At 39.7% G+C, this 18,544-nt stretch overlaps 1 protein-coding gene across 1 annotated transcript in view; it reads left to right on the top strand.

The window, feature by feature from the left end:
- LOC140226093 (uncharacterized) overlaps positions 1-18,544 on the top strand; it is a 120,635-nt gene that overhangs the window by 8,973 nt on the left and 93,118 nt on the right. The gene's annotated exons all lie outside the window — the stretch shown is intronic.

The following is an 18,544-nucleotide window of genomic DNA, read 5'->3' as shown; positions in this document are numbered from 1 at the left end:
TATTATGCGTGGTGCTCTTTTACGTGAAGGAAATCCTAAAGTTTTCGCTTCAAGAGCACTTTATTTGAAATATATATATTTTTCGCCAAATTTTGGTCTTAATTTTTGGAGGAGAACATCCATTTTTAGGCCATTAGATATTCATTTCATAAGAAGGACCGTCGTGCTGCCTTAGCGACACCTGATGGCGACTTGGATGTTTTACATGAAATGGGTTTTATCTCCATAGTGACATAGGCTCTGTCATGCGGGTATTATCAATGGTCGCAGGGTTCGAGTCATAATGAAGATGATTCCTTTTGATTAAACGTCAAATTAAGGTCACTTGCTCCTTTTAAACTTCTATCCATCCAGCTATATATTCATATTTTGAGTAAAATTCTCAGAAAATTCAAAACGAGAAACCCGAAAGCTCCCCTGAAAATCCCTGTTTTAATCGAAGAAAGGCAAGGTGGAGACGTTGAACCGCCGTTTTTTTCTGAGCGCGGCAGCAAACTTATAGGTTAGAACCCCCATTTCACTCGTTCTTGCGTTTTTTTCTGATCCGCGTCCGAGACGGTGCAAAAATAAAATCAGATCTGCGTTATTCGTGAGGCTTTTAGCGCGGGCAGGGCGGCACGGCGCGGCGATGTCGTGATCGCCTCAAGATAAGGGTAGCATCCCGGCGACGAGCGGATGAGGCAAATCGCGCATCCTTGACAGGTGCCGTGGATTCCACCTTTTATCAGGCATAGAAAAGGGGGATTTTGCGTGTGATCTGGCAGCGATGGTTGAGCGAGCGTGTTGCGAGCACGGAGACTTGAGCGACCGATGATGTTGGGAGCGCGATCTTCTGCTTTGGTTTCGTGACGTCCACCGTTGCTGCTTTTCTGGAAACTCTCTTTAAAACTGTATAAGAAATCGAGAAAATTCGCTCTCTGCGTGGAATATCTACACTGAATGTGCTAGGCAGGCTACCCGGTCCAATTGTAGACAATCATGAAGTTTGATCCAAAAAATATCCTTTGTGGGAGGTGTGGCCTCCCTTTCTCTCAAATTTTGGGCAAAATCATCTAATGTCTTTAATCATGGCAACGGTAACGGACCTAAACTAACGAGAAATGTTTACTTCCTCCGATAATTTTTAGCGGTAACTTTATCCATGACCTCATAAATATCGATATCTCATGGTAAAGGGGATATTTTGGGGCAAAATACTTGCTTTCCCGGTCAATTTAAAAATAGATGCAACTGTCAGGGCACGATTCTTTATCAGCGTAAAATAATCTCGGAAACGGTCATCAGTATTACATGTCTCCAAAGCTCAATTTTTTTTAAAAAATTTTTTAGGTTCTTTATTTAAATCACATTTGAATGGACGGATTTGGTTAAGGAGACCGAGCGTCAACTTTATAGTTAAAGGTTTTCACCCGCCGAAAGCTAAAAACTCATAGAAGTCATATTGTTAAGGTTCTGTAGGTATACCGTTAACGAAAGTTGCAAACCTGGGAAGTCAGAAAACTCACTTATTGTATTGATTTTGAGTCATGCTTTGTAATAGCATACCAGTAAAATGTAGACAGTGATGACCTTAGAAGGTCCACTCTAAGGGTCAAGATACTTGTAAAACGCGAGCTAAACAGTGTCAGTGCCCGAGAGATGTCTGCAACTGATAATAGCAATCAATTGTATATAGAAATTCAAATACCGATACATTCCAACATGTACTGCTAAGATATATTCGCATTCCATTATCGTGCTTGAAGCACGACTTCATTTTAGGATTACTTGCCCTTAAAGTTTTATGGAGAACCCTGTGCTTGGTTATGTTCATTCCGTGAAACCAATTTTCAGTAAAAAATACCAGTTTCTTAAAACTCAAAAACTCCATAAATCTTAACAAGCTTGATACACATAAAACATGCTTGGATTCACCTCAGAGGAAGAATCAACGAACGAGATCGCTTAATTGATGTCTGAGTGAGGATTAATTGAAGATCAGCTACCGGCGAATTTATAAACATGGCTGCTATGCTGTCGTGCTAAGGAAAAACGCCGTATATGCCTTCAGGCGTTGTCAAAGTTCCTTTGATAAAACACGAATTTCTTGGTGAACTTATGAATCTTTGCCTTCCGATTTTTCAGATAATTTTGTTCACAATTCCATCCTAAAGCCCTTGAAAATTTCAAGGGTAAATACTCACATCTTTCCTCAAAAATGAACATTTTATCGAAGGAAATTTGACAACTCTCGGGTGTTCATACGGCGTTCTTCCTTAGCACGGCAGTATGAGAGTGAACCTTCAGCGAGAGGCTGGCACGACAGTCGGGGGCAACCCAAAATAAATTGAAAATCACCTCCGCGCACATTTGCATTGGCGCAATTTTCCATTCTGATTAAATTTGATATTCATCCTATCTCGTTTGAAATTACTAGCAGTAGCGACCGATCCCTCGAGCGGGAAAAATCGTGTGTGTTGTATAATTAAAGGACGAATAATTGCCTATCAATCTTCGGAGGGGACATAAAAAAGATTGTGCCGCGCTGAATGATTGAAGCCAACGAGATGATTCATCGGTTTGGAACTGCCTACTTGAACGGCCAGCGGACCGATTATTGAAACTGATAGATAAAGCGATAGACAAAGACGACAAAAGGGATTTGGAGGGATCCTATTAGTGGAAACGGGTTGTTGCAATGGACAAAGGAGGTAGGTAATCGACTAAGTAACGGCAACCCACGAGAAACCCGACAGTTAGTCTATCATTTTCCCCCTTAGTCGATGAGAACCACCCATTTCAACCAATAGAATTGCTTTATACCCCCTATGTCATCTTTGTCTATCGCTTTGTCTATCAGTTTCAATAATCGCCCCGCTGTGGTGTGAATGAGGCACAAGTCGCCGTTTCCCCCACGAAAGAACGTAACTACATTTCGATGTTGCCAAATTTCCTCTCGCAAATTTCAATTTTAACCGTAGAATCTTGGGCATTTCTAACTGAGAATTTCACCGATTGTTTCATCTGCTCTCATGCAAAACTCTGTAAAATTTTGGACAAAAATCGCACAGGCGCATGCTCGAAAATAATCGAATTATGTGAGTCAATTTGGCAACCTTTGAATGGAGTTACGTCCCTTCGACCAGGAAACGACGAAGTATGCAAAAGCATGGCTTGGAGAAAAGAAGAATACATGAATTAGTGGCGTATTAATTTATCGGAAGCTAAGAAAAAATAGGTTCGCCATAAAATGTGAGGGATTTTGTTAAATAGATGCGTGACGTATCTTCCATCCGTACATTTGCGTTGCGAGCCAAAATTGCTCCTGAGACGACGAAATTTGGGGGAATTTTCCTGCGCAGGCTTCCTAAAACGCTCCGCTTGAAGCTGAGAGAATCCCTCCCCCCTGGACCCCTCTTTGAAGTTGTCACTTGAAGTCATTCGGACTACTTTTAATGCCTATGAAGCCTTTTCCGGCCTCCTAGATTCCCTTGGATGAGGGGTTCTTAATTTTCCGAATAATGATTACTTATGATTAAGTCCAGATGCTGTAAAATACTCTGTTTTCATAAATAATATAACATAAGTAATATTTAAGCGGCCTTTTAGAGGTCATATGCGGATGATATAAAATACGTTGTTTTTGCCGTAACTCCTTAAATGTCTTTTTTTTTTTTTTTTTTTTTTTTTTTTTTTTTTTTTTTTTTTTTTATCACGGTCAATACATTTTGACCCTCAATTAGAGGGGAGCACACAGAAGGCCTGGAGATACAAACGCAACGGTAGAAAAGTAAACCATTCCAGTCCAAGTGGCCAACTTAACCACTCTTACGGTATCGGGAAACTCACAGAAAAACTCGGAGACTTAAACGCGGCGGTAGAAAAATAAACCATTTCATGACGTGACAGTATTCCATACGTACAGTTAAGCCGGCCATGATTACTACGCGTGCAATGAATACATTTTCTTCCTCATCGACTTCATGAATCGGGAAGTACACAGAAAAGCTTGAAGGCTTAAACGCGGTGGTAGAAAATTAAACCATTTCATAGCGTAACAACTATCTATTCGTTCAGTTCAATTGCCCATGATAACTAATGGGAAAAGAAAATTACTCTTGCAATGTCTTAAAATTGTCGTAAAGGGCTAATTATTTGCCTCAAAAAACCTTGCGAGAGGGTTCGCTCCTCTCTCTCCAAGTTCCACTAAAAAAACGTAAAAAATAAAAAATAAAAAAAAAATCTCAGGGAGAGCTCTATCCAACAATAGGGCACTGCGGACATTTCAAATGTATGTCCTATATTTTTAATGTACAAGACGTTCTTTTTTCTACAATAGCTCTATCTGAGTTTTAATTTTTGTAATTAGACTTTGAGGAAATGGACCCCCATCGTATTAAGTGTTCAAGGATTTTTGTAAATTTTTTACCCCGACTATAGTCAACACTTTAAAACACTTCAAGTGTCAAAACTGCAATGTCCGTGACAAAACAACGCTGTTTTTTTCTCAATTTAAATCCATTAAAAAATCGATGTAAGAGATAAGGCAAGCTAGCTGCCTCACCAAGAATCGATTGTTTTGCATACATTTAAATTGAAGAAAAACAGTGTTGCCAATTTTCAAGAATCACCACTGCCTCTGCGTGATGACCGGAACGACGATCGCGCAGCAGTTCTGCCATGAAAACTCAGACACTGCCAAATTTTTTTTGATAAAATACTGACTGTTTAGAGAGGCGATGGATATTTTTCCGTGAGACACGTTGCGAATAAAAGTCTCTACGATTCGGAAAGAAAATATTTTCTTATTTCCCTCAAAATTCGTGTTGCATGAGTGAGAATTTGGCGACGCGACGTCTGAATGTTCGTACGGTGCATTTCCTGAGGAGAGTTGGAATGGTGAGCAAGGTCAGTTTGTCACGCTCGGTCACGAGCGTTCGCCTTAAATCAAAGCCGAATGCACACCGCTCACCACACTCCGCGACCGGTGACTGGTGAGTGCCGGAGCACCATCCAGCACCAGCCATCATCGCACGCTCCATATCTCACCGTCTCGCTGCGCTGCGTGGCTGCGTGGTGCTGCGCTTTTCAGAGCGCGCCGAATGCGAATTTGGCTCAGGCGCAGATCTGCACGTGACCCAGTGCTCCAACAGTGGCGGAGGCCCAATCCCTCCATGCTAGGTGAAAACCTCGTATTAGCATTCGAATGTTGCCAAAGTTCTTCTAAGGAATTCTTCATTTTTAAAACAAGTTTTGAATATTTTTCCTTGGAATTTTCAGACTTTTTAGGTCAAATTATGAACGAAATTCTCTGAAAAATCGGAAGAGAAATATTCACAAACTTTCATGAAAATTCGTGATTTGTTGGGGAAAATTTGACAACGTCTGGTGGCTTATACGGCGTTCCTCCATAGCACGGTAGAATCCATCCGGGACCCCAAGGGACGTGCTTAGGCCCGTCGCCAGAGGTACATAAATCACATACTCGCACGAGGAACCAACCGCAGGGACGCATTTCCTTCTTCTTCTCTTCCTCTTCCTTCTTCTTGCCCTTCTTCTCTTTCTTTCTTTTTTCTATAGAGATTGAGTCCCATGGAGACGTTGTAAGAAAAAAACAATGGTGGTGATACGGGGTGAGAAAGAGTCGTTGCAAACATTTAGCACTTATAAACCTACTGCACTTGTTACAACACCATCCTTTGCCATGACAGAGGTCTAAGTTGATAAAATGATTTCGAATGAAATGCAAAAAATTGATTCAAAATAAATAAATACGCCTCATTTAATTCGAGTAAAGTTCTAGGTGATGCTAGGTATATAATCTCATATTTCACCTTCATTGCTGTTTTCATGAGTCTCTCTTTTGAGCTACACTTCGTCAAATAAAGGATAAGAACAAGCGTTTTAAAAAATACGTAGCATGATTATCATTTCCAATTGTTCACAATAAGACTTTATGAAAATAGAGGCTGCATAATTATACACACTGTAAGCTCTCTGATTTCGAAAATTCTCATGTCTATGATAGCTCGTTCTAAAAATCTACTCGGCCGATTTTCGTGATTTTCGTCGCTATAGACAAGCAATAACTTATAAATGAACTCGATTTCTTTAAATTTGTGAAATGTGGCCTGAGATTTTTAATATTAACTGATTAAATTGTGAATTTCCCCTTTTAAAGAATGTGATTTTCCGTTTTTTGTCATAGGTTTTACTGCTTAAGATCTAATTTTCTAAATAATCTTTCACCGTAGCGCAAACTCCCGCTGGGCTCTGATCGGGACGAAACTTCCAATAATTCAAGGGGTTGATTTTTCCTGCGAGACGAAGCACGTTCATAAACCCATAACGCTGATCTTGCCGGTTGCAGGAGGCTCTGCACCGAGACTGAAATGCGTTCATAATTGGGTATATTTATTGGGCAGTTAAATCTTCGGACTCCGGATTACCAGGAGCGAAAAATGGTGGCGGGGTGCAGGCTGCGCAGGGGCTCAGCGAACCATTCGGCAAATTACCCTCCTCGCAAGGATAACCGCCGAACGATGATCGTCGATGATCGCAGATGATCGGTCATTGGAATTGCACTAAAGCTTCGGCCACTTTGTGGTCAGTCCGCGCGCCAACGCTAATCCATTCTCGCTCAACCCTTTCTCGATACCCAGACGTGTTGCCAACTTTATGTGTAGGCTCAAGATGAACTCAGAGACAATACATTTTGGAGACCTCCGAGGAGTGCAAAAGTACCTTTTGGAAATTAACGCTCAGAATTTCCTAATCATGACTCATTACCAAAAATGTATGCAATCCTAACCTAATCTGCAAAAATCTTGCCCAGTGCATTGCTTACTCCGACATTCATCAGTCATCATGAGGCGATTTTTATGCTTTGGAAGTTGCCATTAGTTGGAGATCATCTATAGGCGGTAAATAACATTGAACTCAATATGTAAAACGCACATTCGTGGAACACGAATAGTTGCATCAAGGCGCCACAGTAAACTCAGTCAGGACCTTGAAAAACAGAGGCGACTTCAATTGTTTAGTATGCCACACGCACATCTGTGGAACACGAATAGTTGTATCGAGACGCCTCGATTAAGTTAGTCTAGCCCTTGTAAAGCGGGAGCCCCTTCAATTGTTTAATATGCAAGACGCACAACTGTGAAATATGAATAGTTGTGTCGAGGCGCCTCGATTAAGTCAGTCTAGTCCTTGTAAAGCGGGAGCGCCTTCAATTTTTTAATATGCAGCACTCAAATAAGATAAAGGAAGCATTGAAAAAAACTCGTGAATTTTTACTAAAAACTCCTTGGAGAAGTGAAAACAAATGTAATTATGAAGTTGTTTTCATCATCTGTCAATTATTTTGATACTTTTTAGTTCCATTAAAAATCTCGCAAAATATTTATCACAAATCGGTCAAAGGGGGAAATTCGTTCGTTACCTAACGTGTAGACACCATTTAAAATTGAAGACAGGTTCTTCGGCGTTATTTTAAGACTACTGACCGGTCAGTCTGCAGACTGGCTGCGCCCAGTTCACACCATGGGCAGTTTGCGGATTGGACGACGGGGGTGGCTATTCCGCGGACGGAGCAATAACAGGAATTTTGAAGATCTCTAGCCCAAATTTTAAGTCTTGATTTTGGTTGCAGGTTTAGTCAACGCAACCTACCTATCAATACAACTAAAAATTGTAAAAATACACTCCAATTAATTAATTTTTAGGTGTTAAATTTTCATTCAATGAACATATGTGCTGCATGTGTCGCGCCAGGCAGGCAACGCAGCCATGTTGAGGCGTCCGCAACATGCAGCAATTGAATAATTCGCGGCAGCATTACGTGACGGGGAATTTATGCAAACAGGTTAATTGCGCATCGGTACTGCGCAGGTCCTTCGCTGATCGTGTGATGCTGAGCTCCCGATCTTAAACCCACTACGTGATCAGCATCAAATCAGTCCCGTACCCATCTAACACGATCCATCGAGTTTCGATATTTTCTATCGTAAACTATGGTCTCAAGGAACCAAGGAAACAGAAATGAGCCGGTCTCTGGTAAGAAGGCATAAGTTTACAGAACAAACTTCAACAGGCGAAAAACTTATGTTTTTGCCAGCCAAAATGACATCCTCTTGAAGGTTCAGAAGATGAGTCAACATTTGTTTGAAATTTTGGACATGCTTGTTGCCAATTTTTCATAATTACTATTTTAATGGGAATGAACAGAGATGTAATAATATCGAAGACTTTCTCACTACTCTCAAAATAGTAAAACTTGTTCATATTTTCTTCCAGATTTTCATCGCAGTTACTTGAGAAGCAGTGAAATTGTCATCTTACCTACTGTTCTGTATAAGTCAGGATCTGTATAAATTTCAAGTGATGCAGAGTTGGCTTATTTCTACCCGGAAAAATTGAATAGAAGCGGAAATTTTGAACCATGCGATGAAGATACTCCGACGGTTAAACCAATATACAAAGTATCTTGGACTTAATTACTTTAACTGTCTTCTCTGTGTGAAAACAACTCTGGGAAAACTTCAAGGAATGATGTTCTCCCTCAATAAAATAAAATATAGGAGCGGAGATTTTTTGACAATGCAAACGAATTGGCTCTCCGGATCAATCATTACTTAGTCCTATACGGAGAGAATTATTTCCTCTCCACAGAAATTAGTTAGTGTTCCGGAGAAAAATATTTTCTCTTATGAACGAGAAGTTTATGCTAGGGAGAAAATTATTTTCGCTACGGAGAAATTAGTTAGCGTTCCAGAGAAAAATATTTTCTCTTCGGAACGTTAAGTTATTGTTGGAAGAGAAAATATTTGTCTCCTGAACACTAACTAATTTCTATGGAGAGGAAATAATTCTCTCCGTAGCACTTAATCAGTTTCTGTAACACGCGGGCGAAAGCCCAAAAACTCATTAGCCCTAGCGTCTTGTGAGATCAACGAAAGACAAGGGAAAGCGTTTGAAACTAACATTGGTTAAATTACAAAAATACAAAAATTACATCTATCGTAAAACCAACTTCCATTTCGACTACATTTTGCAATCGGGAAGCACAGTATCCAGATCAGTTAAGAATCATCGTAAGTGCCATTAATGTACCTATGCACATAAGTCTTTTTACGGACAAACCGGAAATTGCAGTTTCTAATTGCAAAATGAAGTTCATTTGACCTATAGTAAAAAATATACATGTTGATATTTCCGCCAAGAGCTGATTTTCAAACTTTGTTTTGTGTGAATTGTTCTCTACGTGCCTAAGATTTTGGCGAGAAAACACGGAACATTTCCTCCGGTTGAGACTTTGTCTGGACACTCATTCGAGATGTCGAATTTCGATATCTACTTGGTTGAATCCGAACATCAAATACATCCTCATGGAATCTGTTTCGATGAGCGCCGTACGTAACTCTCTAGAAAATATGTTAAAATTAGGTGTGTTTAAACGAAATCTCCGCAGAGTGGAGCGGTTTAACTGTTACTTATTGGAGATGCTCCCATCATCTCGCGCGCGCCTCGAAAACCACAAGACGTTCGATGGTGCGATGTTTCACACATGGACGTATTCATGCTAAAAGGAACTATGTGCGTATGATTTGCGTGAGACATAGTTCTTTTTGGAATAAATACGTTCTCATGATTATCTGATCGAGGCGTGCGTAAGTCGAGGCGTTTGAGGAAGAACTTGGAGCGAGCTTTAAACGCTCACTTTAAAAAGAGTCGCTAATCAGCGGTCATCTTCGATAGAAAACGGTTGATGAGTGGTTATTGAGCCTGTAATCAGGAATGTTAGTGGTATATCGCGGTGTATACGTGCTCCAACTCGAGCTCTCTCCATGCACGACGAGGGCAAAATTTGGACGCCAACGAAATCATTACCACGAAAACCAAACCATTTTTACGGTTGATTTTACAGGGATAAAAATTACAATTGTATACGCTTATTTGAGCTTGATGGAGTGTGTATACAGATTTGGTTTTTAGTATTGAATGAAGTTCTTGACAGAAAGTCGGATTGATTATTTTATAGAGATGGAAATTACAATTCCTTGTCATGAAAAAATGAAATGTGGAAATGGTTCAAATGACAAAATTTTTGTTCTTATAGAAAGGTACTCAAAGTAGATTCCAGGCTCAAACTAATCTAGTCGTTGTTACTCGTGTAACAGTATATTATGTTCTTCAGTGGCTGTATACTTGAAAGTTGGCAACGCTGTTCTTCCTCCATTTAAATGCACGTAAAACAATCGATTCTTAGTGAAGCAGCTTTCCTCACCTATAATTGAACATATTTATGCTAAAAGGAACTATGTACAGGGCCGGATTAAGGGGGTGGCTACATGGGCCGCGGCCCATGGCGACAAATCTAGAGGACGGCAAATTCTGCAATTTTTTTCAAATGTAGGTATAATAAAATATCGGACTTAGAAAAAAAAATTACAGACGAGAAAAGGCGACAAAATCTCTCATTTTCTGGGGGTATAGTAATTTTTAATAAACAAGCAATTTGGCATGGAACGGCGCTGCGCAGAGAGCAGTGATAACGAGGACTTGAGATGAAAAGGAGAAGCCCTCGGCGCGGCGATCGGCATGTAACACATATTATAGCGCTTACAAGACTGCACAAATACTTCACGCATTGCATCAAACACAGTGCGGTCATTGCGGTCAGCGTGAAACGGATAGCGCCTACAAGAATGCATGAATACTTCACGCATTGCGCAAAACACAGTGTGGTCAGCGTGAAAAACATAGCGCCTACAAGACTGCATGAATACTTCACGCATTGCGCCAAACACGGTGCGGTCTGCGCGGCGCGGCGGCGGAAGTTAAAATCATTAAACCACATTCATGTTTGTTCTTTCATAATTTTTTGTTCATTTCTTATGAATGAAAGGCCTTGTCCACACAGAGATGGGTATACGAAACTTAACTTTAGCTAGCAGTGCTGACAGGGCATTCCCAAAACATGTGTTCAACACGAGTAAACGCGTCTTATGCACCCTTCCCCTCCGGCACGTTCACTTGATGGTTTTTATTGATGTTTCAAAACGAATGAGAAGGAGGCGGCAAAATACAGGCGGCCCATGGGCGGCAAGTAGGTAAATCCGGCCCTGACTATGTACATAGGGATTGCGTGTAACATAGTTCCTTTTAGCATAAATACATCCAATTGATATTTTTAATTGATTAAAATGGATCGCCGGACATTGTAACTAGGACCGAATTTTATGTCAATGCAAACGAAAGAAACATCGTAATTAGATCTAGGAAAGTAAGTTGGACCCAGAATCCCCAAATAGCATTTCAAGGGCAACGATATGAGGTCACCTTAATTGTGGATCCCCTTTAAAATAATTGCACCTAGCAGGCGTGTGTGTCATATGTCAATGCGTAATAAACGCGGAAGAATTGACGGTCTCAGCGCGTGTAACACACAGTTTGACCTTTAATTGTCTAGTATATTTAAATCAGAAAACCAAACAAGAGTCAATCGATTAAGATTTAGTCAGTGATAAAACTAATGTCAATGACGTTAGTTGAAAGCCAAAATGCAAACGTGCTTCAGACGTAAATTTTTTATGACTATCGCCAGTGATTCGAGCCCAACCGGCTGAGCCACACGAGAACTCGTGAAAAGTCTGATATTCACATTGTAAGATTATTGATGAGATAAGAAAGAAATATGAGAGCTCTTATTATGATATTGACTGGTTTATTATTTTTATCGCAGCCAAAGACACTGGGAAAAAACATCGTTGTCACACGCACAACTACACTTAGTACTTAACCCTAACACTATATGAATGAATTGTTACACTTGGCAACTCTATGCAGAGATCAAGTTGTCAAGCGAGCAGGTGGGATTATAAAAATTTTATTAGGGTGCATTAATATTTGTGGCTTGCAGGTTCGGTAGAGAAAATTGATTCCTTGAATTTTTAGGAGCTCCTCCTCCGACGAAATCAACTCAAAAATTACACTCACTTTAAATAGCGCCACTTTGAGCTATAAACCGTGAGAGGATTTGATTATTTATTATTTTTTGCTCTCAACTTGAGAATATTCAGAACTAATGAGGTCATAAAAGGATGACAGAGAGCTTGCTAATTCAGTTCACACCGACGTTACCCAATTCTATGCCAAGTTTTACCAAGAAGGTAGTGTTAGTGCCACATGGGCCGCATGTTCATCCCAGAGAAACATTTTTCGGAGTAATAACCACAGAAATATTCTCCTAATTTGGATTTCGTTTGTTAAATTAACCAGAACTTTCATTTTTCTAATGAGATTCTCGTTACAACAACCAAAAAAGCATTGGGATAACGGGAATGTCGGTTGTCTCAAAAGAAAAATCCGATTAATAATACTTAATACGGTAGGACATTCCTGTAGGTGCATTAAATTTTGCTTGTGAGGAAAACCTGATTTAAACTTTCACTAATACGTGCACCTACTGCCTACTTCTCCTCTTTTTTAGCACTTTTAATTCCCTGTTCAAGTTAATCTTGAAATCCAAGGATATTGGGAGTTACTAGGTTCTAGGAATGAGCGTGATTTTTCACCTATGATTTAGGACAATCGGACGCAATCAAATCGAAAGATACTATTAAAAAGTTTACATTAGCCCTGTCATGCATGTACTGTCATGGATCTCAGGGTTCATATTAGAATAGATGTTATGGTTTCTTTTGGTTTAAATTCATCCAGTTGGACCTCTCACTGTCCCAACGGGATTCTTATTACAATAACCGGAATCAACCCACCAGGAAAACGGGATATTCATTTGTCTCGGATAGAAATCAGAAATCTACAACAGAAAATATGAATGGGACATTTTTCCAGATTCTTTGGGTTTTATTTGCTTAAAGAGTTCTTGAGTCTCCAGTCCTACTTCCCCCGCTGCAAGCACTTCAATCGCCTTCAATACAAATTGATCTTCAAATCCAAAGATGCCGCAAAGAGTTACTGGGTCTGGGGGATGAGAGTGGTTTCAAGTTTCCCCCTGTTTTGCTGCTAACTAAGATAGTTGTCCGGCTTTAATGCCCCCATTGATCCGTGGATCTTAGCGATTATCCGTTGTCGACGCGAAATCATGGGTCACCGGAATCCGGGAGGCGTGATCACCGGAATCGGATTCTATATTTTACGTGTGGCGACTATGGCGCGAAGACCCGTGGCTGGAGTGGAGCGTTGCTACATCGTCCAAGAACTGGATCCTCCGTACATGTGCGGTTCTGAGTAGCCCTTTTAGAGAGCGCAGTCACGCTTTAATAAACACTTTAATATTAAATCGATTTTTTACTACAGCTTCAATGAGGAATAGTCAATCGAATAGTCAGTCATTAGCCGTCACTGCATGCAAGCCGTGCATTCAATAGATTGTTGACTTTGCTTACCTATCGTTAAAGTCTCCAGGATTTCGGTAATTATTGGAAAACCAATGAGCCGGCGAATAAAAGTTTAAATTGAATGTCTAATACCAGAACACGGAGAGGTGTTCAATGGGAATTTTGAGGAGGAAAACACCTAAAAATGTCAAATCAAACTGGGTCAATGAGCGTTTGAAGTTTGCAGTTTAAAGAATGTAGTTCAGACTGAAAAATGTGTGAGTTTCAATCTAAGGAGCTCATTCGGGGCATGTACCTTTCACATCAAAGTGCAATATAACACCCCTACTGGCACTGGAATAAACTAAACCAATCTTAACTTAATATTTAGACAAAACAAAGTTATCCGTTATAATCTTAAAATCGGATTTCTTACTGCAAGTAGACAAATATCACTTTATAGGTTGCCTTCATTGTTTCTCCTATACGGGGCTAGTCACATACAGCAAAGTTGTCAGCATTTGAAAATTGATGGCAAATGTTGCCTTCAAAGAGGCAACGTTGTGCTACAGCGACGAGCGCTAAACGCAGAATCAATCAAGATGGAAACGGCTAAAGCGAAGATATCGACACTTGTGTTTCCCACTCGGTATCATTTCCCAGCCTAATGATCAGGATCGATCGACTTTGAGCGCCCACATCGCCACATCTCATTCTATTACTGTTTAAATCACTCGAAACCAAATCGAAATTCAGCATCGACATATTACTTCGCCATGGCGATATTTCAATATTTTAGCCAAATTTTCAAGTAAAAGGAAATAAAAGCTTGGCAAATCAAAAAACACTCAGGAAAAATCGTATTTATCACAACGAAGAAAAATGTTTATTTGGCAATTCCTCGTCTGACTTAAAAGAATATTCCTTACATTAAAGAAGCAATTTTTACCCCAAGTAAATTTTTAGTTTTGAAAAAAAAATCATTCCCTGTCATAATGAGATGTTCCTGGTTGTCATAAAGAAGGGGGCTTTCGACGCCACGACTACAATTTGGAATTCAATTCGCCTGACCCAAAATCGAAATCAGAATTCCTACCAAGATTTACAACCATGAACACCGCAGGAAGCCGAGTAAAATAGTTCATAGTTGATATTACCACACATATTCATTATTGGAACAAGTAAAAGAACGTAATTAATCTAAATTGCTGAAGAAAAAGAGACTTGTATATTTTCTGTTTCATCCATCGAGAGGAAACAATTCTCACCCAAATCTTATATACTTTACCACACGGAGCAGTTTTGTCATTTTTCTTTTGTCGGCAGAAAAACAATGAATGGTAAACATAAAAAAGTGGAGCATATTCCATTTTTCTTACATAATATTGTCGGCGCTTTAGATACAGAACGCTCTTTTGTGCGCAGAAAGTTGTTTAGGTATTAATCAAATCAAATTCCTCTGAAGCTATGGCAACACTGTGCCGATTGTAAATCGATAAATGTAGAATTGAAAACGTGATCTCAACGTTTCCTGGACAGGGCGGCCACAGGGAGGCGCGGGGGTAATTTACCTCCAAAACCGATATTTTCTTCCAATTTCAAGTTGCTTTAAGTCGTAAAAGAGGGGAACTTGATATCCACCACGGACTTGAAGAGGAAATACGGCACTGGTCTACTTCTTGATATGCATTTAAGATGAGACCGGAAAAATGTCTCAAACCATCAAGATGCTCTCATCCATCGCATTTATTCGTACATCAACCTCAATTTATCATTATTTTCTTACATATTACGTACAACTGTAGCCAAATAAATGCCAGTCAACACTATACTGATAAAAGTGGCCGTCCAAGGGAAAATTGTTCTTAGTGCTTTTAGATATATCGATTGATCTGCCATTTAAATCAATTGAAAAGGATCAACAGAGTGTTCGCAACGAGAACCTTAAAAATCGATTCTTCATAGCTTCTAATCGGGAAATATAAAAAATCGATCATTCATGCCTCGCCACTGCTAATAACCATCGAGTCTTAAAGGCGCTTGACAGAAAATTAGAATACCTATATAAGAGCGTGTACTTCGTGAATGACTCATGCGTATTTTTCCAAAATTATAGCATGGAATGCCTCAATGATAATATTGTGATTAAGGAAGACAGCCTCAGAGAAACATTTAGTTAGAATTTCAGATTTTCCTTCAGTTTCTGTAAAAAAACCCCGACTCGCAGTCAAAAACATCACTTTTCAGGGATCTATAATTAATGATTACTATAATACTCTTTGGAACATCCCAAAAACATTGAGTCAAAATGCCAAGCCATAAGTTGAATTTATTGACGATAATATGAGCGTTTGAAAATTGCCTCCAAGGCTGGCAACCACGCCAAGGAAACGTATCTGCATTTTTCTGAAATTCGCAATACATCATTTCTTTTTCTACTTAAACATGATCTCAAAGTGTCAATTTATGGAATTTTTAAATGTTTTTGGAGCAAAGTAATATGGAAAAGTCTCCCCTTCTGTGTTTTAGTTATAACTCATTTCATTTATTTTGTCCCCCACATATCTGACGTACATCACATTCATACCCAAGCAAAAATGCATCACAGATGAATAACCACATGACCAATTTAGTAGCTCTTTTGCTATAATATTGGCAATTTATTGAAATAGATTTTTGAAATCTGTAATATTGATGATACAACTAAATTCTAATCTTCTGTTTTTGACGGATTACATGAACTCAACGCTGCGCCGCACAAGATTTGCCCCTTCATTCAATGCCCATTCACACTGTTTTTGATGTTACCGTGCCTTTAATGAGCCTTTCTGTCATTTAGAAGAAGTGTGAAAGAAATAGTAAGCATTTTTCGAAGAATACCTGCTCATGGTTTTCTAGCGTCTTGTGGTCTCAAAGCACCAGCGTGTTAACGACCGGGCTGGGCCTAAACAGCCATTCTTGTTCCTATTGTTTTTGTTCAGGGGTTATTTTACCATCTTGCCTTATTATCGCACTTTCAATTTGGGAAGAGGAGTGAAACGTTTCTGGAAAATACTTCTCGTTGAAGTACCTACGAGTGAACTGGCGGAGCTGGCAATTTTACGAGCAACATAACGCCTTGGTTCTTATGGTGTTGCCAGATAAAATACGATTCTAAATCTAACCTGAATATTCCGTCTAGTGAGTGTAACCATTTTATTTTGCGCGTAATATCTTTACTTTACTCTCTCTTCGCGCTGGGTACATGAGCCGCTCTGACAGTGCTCTCTAGCGCTCTGCGACGCCTAACAACCGCAAATCCCTTTCCTCCCAAGCCCTTCTGAGAGCTGGCATCTCTCATCTCTTGTTCAACCTCGTGACGCCAACCTTTCTTTAGGTGTCTCCTTCATCTCGTCCCAGAAGGAACCTAATTAAACATATTTTTGGTAGTTTTCCTTCCGTCATTCTGCTCAAATGACTGTACCAGAGTTGCCGTATGGTCACGACGTCAAATGAAACGTCATTTCCAACTTCAGTGGTCTTAGACACTCTATAGTTACGGACCCTGTAGAGATTCCATGCTGATTTGAAAGATCCAGTTTTTGCTCTTAGCATATCCTGTGTCCGTTTTTTCAGCTGCCGAACTTCACTTTCATATCCATGGTCAAAGTGGGAAGCTGGTCTGCAGACTTCCTGCTACACTTCATTTTCATTCTTTGGAACACTAGACATAACGTAATTTCTAAAACATCGATGGTATTTTGTCTCATCTGTTAGCAGAATATTCTGTATATAAATTTCAAGTCGTAAAATGTGTTTGTCTCTCTTGGAGCAAATAAAACGGAGGCAAAAATTTGAAACACGGCTGTAGAGACGCGTGGTTTCGCTCTTTGGCCCTGGATATAATGTTAAAATACTTTTCACTGTAGCCTCTTAAGTTCCTCTCTTGTTCTCTGTCAAACTTCGATGATCTTACTCGGGTCAGGCAACGTAAACATTTTTTAACTCTCTGCTGGTTAGCTTACAGATGTTTGGAAACCATTAAAACCTCTTCCAATGAATGAGCAGATGGAGAAAACATTTGTAAAAAAACAAGGGGAAGGTTTTTTTTGCAGAATTTCAAACTGAAGATCTCTTTTATAATAGGAGAATAAATACAGACGTACCGAGTCCAATCGACAAGACACAATCTAAGTGGCAAATTTATGCGAACTGCGTCCGCTTGTAAAAACCAGTAGCTCGCTATTTTCTCGTTATGCTCTGCGACTGCGGCGCATGAATAATTTGAATTGCAGGTCTAAACATTAGTGTCATTTAAAGTTGAGTTAGATCGGACCATCGGAATCGCTGCGATGTTATTTGCAAGATAAAAATCGAAAGGCACTTGTGGCAGTAATTGCTATAATAAATATTGAGCGAGTGTGTTTAGCGAGGAGAAGTGAACGTCTTTTGACTTCTGATTCGCTCATTCGTGTAGGTATGGCCTAGCATCTCTGCCGCTTCCAACGACAAGGTAAAGAGCGCTGAATTTCTAGATGAAAATGGCTGTCTGGTCCTGAGTGGGCACTTTTAACCGAGACTGGCCTGAATTTTAATATTTGGACTACATTTCGCGATATACTGCTGTTCCTGAATCAGTTTAGAAACAATATAAATGCCATTAGTTCAAATTTCAATTAATGGTCAAATATAATGATTGTACAGTATGGATGTAGTATGGCTTTAAACATTTTACTTTTTTGTTGTTAAAATTTCAAATTCCGATGTCTAGAAATTAAGATCAGCCAAGATTTTGATCTTTCGCGATTACAAGTCCGCACGTACTATAGACTCACCCCCTGCAAACCGTTTTTGGGTACATCTTTGTCGTTTTTTTTTTTTTTTTTTTTTTGCTTCAAAACCACTGCATGTATAGTAGACAAAAGAAATAACGATTTCTAGGTACAGCGAGAGAGGGGGCGATATTACATATAAATTTTGATCGTGATAAAAATATGATCGAAATCGACATTAGAATGCGAGAAAAATGACGCGATTTTGATCTGAGCCTCCCACGCCGCGATGGATGTCCAAGCTAAAAGGTATTGTATGCGTAAAGAGTTGCCGGATATGATCCAGTGGCGTGGCGTGAACTGCGATGTATCGATTGTTATGCCATTTAAATCTATGGTAAAAAATCGATTAAGGTGTTCGCTATGCGAACATCCTGCTTATCGATCATTTTCCATAGGTTTAAATGGCAT

The sequence above is a fragment of the Bemisia tabaci genome, chromosome 1, assembly GCF_918797505.1.
Source record: "Bemisia tabaci chromosome 1, PGI_BMITA_v3".
Taxonomy (NCBI): domain Eukaryota; kingdom Metazoa; phylum Arthropoda; class Insecta; order Hemiptera; family Aleyrodidae; genus Bemisia; species Bemisia tabaci.
This window is presented reverse-complemented; position numbering and strand designations above follow the sequence as displayed.